The sequence below is a fragment of the Tupaia chinensis genome, unplaced genomic scaffold (assembly GCF_000334495.1).
Source record: "Tupaia chinensis unplaced genomic scaffold, TupChi_1.0 Scaffold000097_1, whole genome shotgun sequence".
In the NCBI taxonomy this organism is placed as follows: Eukaryota; Metazoa; Chordata; class Mammalia; order Scandentia; family Tupaiidae; genus Tupaia; species Tupaia belangeri.
The window spans coordinates 298501-307374 of record NW_006159559.1 but is presented as its reverse complement, the minus strand read 5'-3'; the positions used below and the strand labels follow the sequence as shown (position 1 = coordinate 307374).

General features: G+C 36.8%; 1 non-coding gene across 1 annotated transcript; it reads right to left on the bottom strand.

Annotated features, from left to right (window-relative positions):
* Window positions 1-6523: 6523 nt before the first annotated feature.
* Window positions 6524-6630, bottom strand: LOC114006897 (U6 spliceosomal RNA). Its single transcript, XR_003548557.1, has one exon. It is a non-coding gene; the product is annotated as a U6 spliceosomal RNA (small nuclear RNA).
* Window positions 6631-8874: the final 2244 nt, after the last annotated feature.

The following is an 8874-nucleotide window of genomic DNA, read 5'->3' as shown; positions in this document are numbered from 1 at the left end:
ATGTAGTATTATATTCTCAGGTATTCAGAGTATTATCTAATTTTTGCCTCTATATCCTAAAAAAATCCATCTTCTTATAGTTCATGTTAAAATTTTATGTATTTTTCCTTGACTCCACTCATTTCAGCAGTGTATAGTAATGTCCACATACACAAACCTTTAGAAATTATAGGTACTATAAAAAACTAAAATGAGGCATTTGTGAGTATGAGTTTCCATCTGGTAATTTACAATAGATAAGGGCTCCTGCAGGAAGACAAGTTTGTTCATAGAAATGAAACGTCAATGAGAATTTAAGGAATTATTTCCCTCATTTACTGAAGGTTAGAAATAATTCAGGTGAGATCTTATCATTGTTCTACAGAGTTTGCAGAATCTTATTTTTTAAGTTAACAACAACTAGGTTGATCTTGGTTGATTTATCACATACTTAGTTGATTTAATGTTTTTATTTAACATCATCTTGGCTCCCTTTATCAAAAATCAACTGTCATTAAATTATTCTAAAACAGAAATATACAAATATCTGATTAATAAGGTCTAAACATTTTAAAAATTTGGTAATAGATATTTTATGATCTGCTATGAATTTATTTTCCTTCAGATTCAAGTTTTCAGGGCTGGCAGGTGGCATGGTGGTTAAGGGTGCTGGACTAGCCTATGGCCGACCGCGGTTTGAGTCGGCAGCTTGCTCATTTTCCCTCTCTCTCTCTCTCTCTCTCTCTCTCTCACTCTGTTCTTCTTAGGACAAATTAAAATAAATAGATAGATAGATAGATAGATAGATAGATAAAGTGAAATAAAATAATTCTTTAAATAAATTCAAGTCTTCAATATCTTCTGGAGTCTTAATATGTAGAAACAATGAGTATGTTTCCAAGGAGTCATCTCTTTTTTGGTGTTAATGTACATATTTTTAAAATATCTTGATGTTTTTCCTAGCCACAGCTATAGCCTCCTTAACCAAGATTTTAGCTCCCTCTTGGAAAAATGTAATTTTCCCTACTATGAATATGAGTTTCCTATTGAAGGTCCCTTGGTCTTCATCGATTTACCCAGGAATGGGGTCCCATTCCAGGCTGAGATAAATCATTGTAGCCATTGCCGTGGCCAGGTATGATTGCTTTAGTGATGTACACCTGCACTTTAAAGTTTTAATGACAATCATCCAGGACCAGCAGATGGTGTAGTGGTTACATTGCTGGACTAACGTGACTGACTACAGTTCAAGTACTGGGCCTGCTGGCTTGACAGTCACATCGGGTATGTATGTGTGTATGTCCAAGATCACAGGAGGAGAATGGAGAAGGGATTACAGTGTGGCCATTCTCCCAAGGCATGATTTCTCACTTTTCCTCTCACTCTGTCTCTCTCTCTACTGGATGAGTGCACACACCCAAAGGCAAAACATTTTTATGAAAAAAAGAAAGACAATTATCCAAATTTATATTAAAGTAGATATTGCTTCAACAACTGGGCATTCCATTTCTTTCTTTTCTTTCTTTTTTTTTTTTTTTTTTTAGAGGTTTTTGCTACAGGGTGTGTGTGCTCACCAGAGAGACAGAGAGAGACAGAATGTGAGAAATCAACCCCCAGGGGAGATGGCCACGCTGCAATCCCTTTTCCTCCATTCTCCTCTTGGGATCTTGAGCACGCATGCACACATGCCCAGCGTGAGTTTAAGCCACCGGGTCCAGGACTTGCACCATGGTTGACTACATGGGAGTTCAGTGACATAGCCATTACGCTAACTGCTCGTCCCTGGGCATTCTATTTCTGACAACTTCTCCTGACTCCTGGCAATACACAAGTTTTTAAAGTAATGCTTCTATCGATCTCTAGTGAGACGTTGAAAGGGTACTTCAGGATACTTTTTTTTTTTTCACAGTATTTCAACTGGGCTTACTTATCATTAAATGACATATAAATACACATCTAAGTGTTTGTTTACACAGGGAAAGTGAGTGGTTTTATGCTGCATATGTTAAAGGCCAGTTGTGCCTGGTTCCATGACCTAGTTATGAAGGGAGCAGGTCCTTAGAGGTTTGTAAAACATGCTGAGTTTGTGTGCATATGTGCCTGAAACTCCAACAGGAGGGAGATCCGGAAGAGAAGGGACTGTATCATAACCACAGCCCATTGGGGAGATAAATAAATAGAAAAAGGTGAATTCGAGGATTTTAATATTTATGTAAGATATTTAATTTATGTTTAATTGCTAGACCTATCACCCTAGGGCTGTTTATTGACATAAAATAATTGTATTTATGTATAGGGTACTATGTGATTTTTTTCAGCACAAGAGTACTATGTGTAATGATTAAATCAGAGTAATGGGCATGATTATTATCTCAATCATTTGTCATTACTTTAGTTTGGGTACATTCAAAATCCCCCTTTTTAGATACTCTAAAATATGTCATAAATTATCATTAACTATAGTTACTCTACTGTACTGAACATTAAAGCTTGTTCCTCTTATGCATCTGTAATTCTGTTTCCATTCATCAACGTCCCCTACCCTTCCCAGCCTTCTGCTCTCTGCTTCAGTGAAGTCATTCTCTTTAGTTTCCACAAATGAGTGAGAACATGTGGTATTTCTGGCTTAGTTTACTTCACACAATGTCCTCCAGCTTTTTCCATATTACCTTTATTGACAGAATTTCATTCTTTTGAATAACTGAATAATATTCCATTGCATATATGCACTCAAACATCCTGCATTTTTTTTTAAATCATTTCATCTGTTGATGGACACTTAGGTTGATTCTGTATTTTGGCTATTGTGACTAGTGCTGCAATATACATTGGGGTGCAGATATGTATAACATACTAATTTCCTTTCTTTTGAATACATGAAAACTAATGAGTTGGTGGGCGTATAGCAGTTCTGTTTTCAGTTCTTTGAGGAAACGTCATACTGTAGGACTTTGTCAGTTTTGTCAGTTGTGGAAAGTGGGGAAGGCTCAGAACTTGAGATAGAGTGTTGTAAATTATTCTGCAAGCCACTGACCACCCACTCACTTCTTCCCCCCACCAACACCCTCAGTTAAGAAAAATACTGTCCTGGGACCAGCAGTTAGCGTAATGGCTATGTCACTGGACTCCCATGTAGTCGACTGCAGTTCAAGTCCCGGATCCGGTGGCTTAAACTCACGCCGGGCGCGTGTGCGTGTGTGCCCAAGATCCCGAGAGGAGAATGGAGAAGGGATTGTGGCGTGGCCATCCCCCCTGGGGGGTGATTTCCTGCTTTCTGTCCCTCTGTCTCTCTCTGTCTGTCTGGCGAGCGCACGCACCCTATAGTGAAAAAAAAATCTCTCAAAAAAAAAAAAAGAAAAATACTGTCTTAATTGGCAGGTCCAATTCATATGAAAAGTTGTCAGTTTTCCTAAGTATTCTTTGAGAGACTACAAAATCTGGCTAATAGATCTAATTTGTGTGTGTGTCTGTCTGTCTGTGTGTGCGTGTGTCTTTCCTTATACCTGCCAGACTATACTAATGGAAGACAGAGACCTAACTCAATTTAGCACAAAATCTCTAAGCTGCGATAGTATTAGTTTGGACTGATGCTGTAACAAAACTAGCAGTGGCAAAGTAATGGTTTTATACAATGCCAGTTTATTTTCCTTTTCTTTATAGGCCCATGTAGAGGTCACTGAACAGGTAGCTGTCTTAAATGTTACAATTTTTTTTTTTATTTGATGAATTGATCATCTCCCTGAGACTGGAGAGATGTGTATATTAAGGAGAGAAGGGACAAAGATGACAGAGAAGGCATGTCTGCATTTTAATTATTTTGGCCCAAAGTGACATACTTTTACAAGCCAGATTGAAGGGGAAGTGGGACAGGAACACTAGAAAATATAACCAGTAAAAATTCTATAGTAAGAGGAGATAAATACTTTTTTCGGGATAATCAAACTTTCCAGAATAATAAAAAGGTAATTATAAATTAATCAAAATATCCAACTACATATAATAGGGCACTTGGTCTTACTTTTTTCTCCACACATTCTCTGCTACTAGTTAAATATTCATTAATATTTCGTTTCCAAGTGATCACCTACATCATGGGGCATCAGGTCAATATTTTCCCCTGGAGTGTTTCTTACTGGAGCCCTCTGTGCTTCTGCTCTGATCTGAACCAATAAAGTGTACTTGGCTTTCTTTTTAGTGCATTCTTTCATTAATTGGAATTTCTAGTTCTTAGTTTTAACTTAGCTCCTTTCTGCTTTACCCACTTTTATTGTTGAAGCATATCCTCTTAATGCTTTTTTAAAAGGGTGAAAAAAATAATCTTTCATACTTTATATTTTTATCCTACCATCATACTTGACTAAAATTTTTGTTTGGTTCAGGGCACGTATGCTTGCTGCAGAGAAACAGAGAGAGAGGGAAAGTGAGCAATCACCCCCCAAGGGGGATGGCCATGCTCCAATCTGTACTTCTCTATTCTCCTCTCTGCACTTTGGGCAGCCATCAAGTCACTAGGTCTAGGACTCAAACTGCACAGTCAGCCCTGTGGGATCTAGTTGCCATAACCTGCCAGCCTTCTTTGTACTTTTTTTTTTTTTTTTTTTTTTTTTTTTGGTGGAGCTGGGGTGGTGAAGAAGGTTGCCATAGGCATATACAATTATGGGAGAGAGACAGAGATAGTGAAATGGAAAGTTAAAATTCCTTCCTCCCCGCCAAGGGGGATAGCAATGCCACAATTCCTTCTTCTCCTTTCTCCTCTGGGAACTTTGGACACACGTGCAGATGTGCCTGGCTTAATTTTCATGTTGCTGAGTTCCAGATTCAAACCAGCGTAGTTCATGTAGGAGTCCAGCACCTTAACCACTACATCACCTGCTGGCCCCTCTTTGTGCTATTAATAAAATGAATTTTTAAAATGATTTATTAATGTTGAACTGTCTTTGAATTTCTGGAGAAAACCTCATTTGATTATGGTATTTTGTTTAATTAGAATAATTTTAATTTTAGATCTTATCTTTAAATTCGAAGTTTTGAAAATTTTTTTGTAAATGTGTTTAGTCAATAGCTATGCCTTCTTTCTCTCTTTTGAGAGTTTGGTTCAAGAATTGTATTTGTCTAGCAAAAATAATTGAGAAATTTCCTTCTTAGACAAAGTTCTAGCTTTTGTATAACAAAGCATACCTATTTTGAACCTAGTCATAAAATTATTTATCAGAACAGTTATCTTGTACTTGTATTTGCAAAGTAAAATTTTGAAATCATATGTTTAAAATGTTATGACTTGAAAAGATTTTAAGAAAACTTTCAAATTATCTTATACTGATTTTATCAGAACATGTTTATTCCTAAAATATAGAGGATATTTTATAGTTCCCAAGCATACTTCATAATACACTTTTCTTTTTCAAAAAATGCATTTCTATTTTAAAATCCTGCTGCTATAAAATAAGTAATTCTCAATTTGTTAGCAAAAAGTGTTTACCCATAAAGCATTAGCCATCCAAAATGAATATTGATACCAGCTTGACACCATTATCTATAGGGCTACCATTTGTATCAATGTAAAACACAGAGAAGATACAGTAACTAAAATGTATCAAATGAATGGAAGACTCATGTAATAAGTCTGTATCCTACTACTGCAATGTTCATGACACTGCTTATAATTCAGTGCCTTCTGTGGATTTACTGAGTGTGGAACAACCTACCTACTAACTACCCCAAAATTTAGCCAGGTAATTAAAGTCATTCATAGCTAAAGCTCGCTGTCCATGACGCTGGTTTTCTTAGAGAAAAAAATTATTTCATTTCTTTTAGGTGCTTCTATATTAATTATTGACAGTATTTTATTACTATGTTCTATAAATTTCCTAAAAGAGAATGCATGTGGCATTTCCCAAACATATATGGTCAAAGTGTTAACTTCCAATTGCTGATACAACAAATTGGTACAAACTTAGTGACTTAGAACAATACAAATCTATTCTCTTATAGTTCTGGAATCTGAAATGGGTCAGCAGAGCTATCTTCCTTCTGGAGACGCTAGAAGAGAATGTGCTTTATTACGTTTTCTAACTTCCAAAGGCCACCTATTGGTTTGTTGGGAAAGTCATGTTGCATTTTCACATGGAAAAAATATGCTGTGATTTTCCCAATGACCTAATGTATATTTGACTCACGGCTCAGTCCTTCATCCTTAAGTCAACAGTGCAGGATCGTCCAGTCTCTGCACCTCTCCCACCTCTTCACTGTCATCTCTCTTATCCTGGTCATCTTGTTTCTTTCTTACACAAACTCAGATAATCTGGAATACTCTCACCCATATTTTAATTGCATGTGCAAAGTAGTATTAACCATATAAGGTAACATACAGATTTCAGGGGATTAGAATGTGGTTGTCTTTGGGAGGCAATTGTCCAGTCACCACAGCCATGAAATCCCCATTACAATCTTGCCAAATAGTTTTCTGTAGAACAAAGTTTGGGAAACTTGCGTTGTTGTTAAGAATTATTTATTTAATTTAATATATGATCATCATTATTATTATAAAAATATGAAATACTTCACAAATTAGCGTGTCATCCTTGTGCAGGGGTCATGCTAATTTTCTCTGTATTGTTCCAATTTTAGTATATGTGCTGCTGAAGTGAGCACAGAAACTTGTGGGGTTTTTTTATTTTTGAGAGGTTTTTGCTATAGGGCGCGTGCGCTCGCCAGACAGAGAGAGACAAAAAGACAGAAAGCGAGAAATCACCCCCCAGGGGGGATAGCCACGCCACAATCCCTTCTCCTCCATTCTCCTCCCGGGATCTTGGGCATGCACGCACACACACCTGGCGTGTGTATAAGCCACCAGGTCCGGGACTCAAACCGCAGTCGACTACGTGGGAGTCCAGCGACATAGCCATTACGCTAACTGCTGGTCCCACTTGTGTTTTTATAGGAAGATGTATAAAACTCAAAACTCTGGAAGCATAAGCACAACCCTTGTACTGCTTAGGGTCAAGAAAGGTTAAAAAAAAAAAAATACTAGGCCCCTCTGCTGAAATACTTTCAGTTCTTAAATGATATGTTGAATGCTTCCTAAGATGATAATGAAATAATGCAAAAGTGTAATAAAATAAAGATGAATATGAGTACTATGACCTGCGGTATAAGGAGAACATACATGTTTAATGATGCATGGTAATAGGAGATAGATTAGATTTGGAATGTCCCTGATATTTGTGTGGTTAATGTAAACTAGGCATCTTTTGTTATGCTAAGCACCATATTTCCTTGGCTAGGACAGGCCAAAAATAAAGAAGGAAGAGGGGAGTAAAAGGAGAAGAACATGAGGAGGAGGAGGAGGAGGAGGAGGAGGAAAAAACCTCATTTCAGTTAGAAGGCAACACAGTATCCATGCTCTAAGTCCAGATGGGTGTGTATGAATCATTGCTCCATCACCTTAAATGCCCTTCACTTCTTGGTACCAGTTTCCTCATAACAAAATTAAGGCAATAATCACGTCAATTTCATTGTATTTTTGAAGACTAAATGGTTAATTTATGTGATTACATAGCAAGAGCTCAGAACATTTTATCTATTGTTATTACAGCAGCTCCAGGTTCCCAGGAGGAAAGTGAAAAGCATGAGACCTAGAAAAAGATGAGCAAGAGCTAAGTGTGAGCACGTCTTCTGACCTTATCCTTTCTGACAAGAAATAGCTTCAGACCCGGCTCTACATCTTCTAGAACAGTGAAACGGAGGAAAGATGAGTTCTCTTCTAACACCACTAACTAATGAAGTGGAATCACTATTTAGCCTACATCCATTGATAGAACATAAAAATGCCTTGAAAAAGGTAATTCCTCTGTCTTGTGCTTCAGAAATAGTGTTGCATTTTGTAATTAGCTATGGATATTAAAAATATCCAAACTAAGACATTCTGATTTGTTCTGGGGTAGAACTTTGCTGTCCTTGTTTATAAATCTCCCTTGATCATTCTAAAGTGTAGAAAGTTTAGGACTCATTGTCTTTCCTGGTTAAAAGACTGCTAACTAATTAGTAAGAATCATTGAGCTTGCCAGGGGATAATATGCTTGTAGGGTTACCCTTTTAATATTATCGAGTGCACATTAATGTTCCAGTCTTTAGTTTCAATAAATATAACATACTGAATCATATTAAATTACTGTGTTTTTGGTTATTTTGATCTTTATGACAATTTTATATGTAATAATTCTAGGAAGGATTTAATGTAAAGTAGCTTTTGTCGAAAAGACTTAAATGTCTACCAATGAGGGAATGGGTAAAGACAATGCAATGTGCACATACAGTGAAATCTCAGCCATCTATGAAAACGAAGGCAGTTCTATCAATTGCTACATGTGTGAGCCTTCAGGACATCATGCTAAGTGAAATAAGCCAGTTACAGAAGGACACGTACTACACGAGTCCACCTATAAGAGATGTCTAAAGTAGTCAAGCTCATAGAAAGAGAAAGTACAGTAGTGGTTTCCAGGAGACAGAGACGGGAAGAAACACAGAGCTGCTATTTAATGATGGAGAGTTTCAGTCACACAAGATGAAACATGTTAGATATCTAGTGTGCAATTTTGTGCTTATATTTAACAATACTGCACTGTGCACTTATGAATTTGTTTAAAAAGTACTTCTTAGGTTATGTGTTCTTTACTACAATTTTTGACAAGTACTACTTCTTGAAACCTTGACTTGCTAGTAAACACAGTACTTTTACCACTTCTTCCTTTTAGAATATTTTTCTTTGAATTCCACTTATAGAAATTTTATCTGACCTTGACACCCTAATTTCAATGCTACAATCTCCTTCACTGCCTTATGGTAGAGAATACCATGAATCTGGCCCTTGGATATATTGTAGAATCCTAGGAAGAT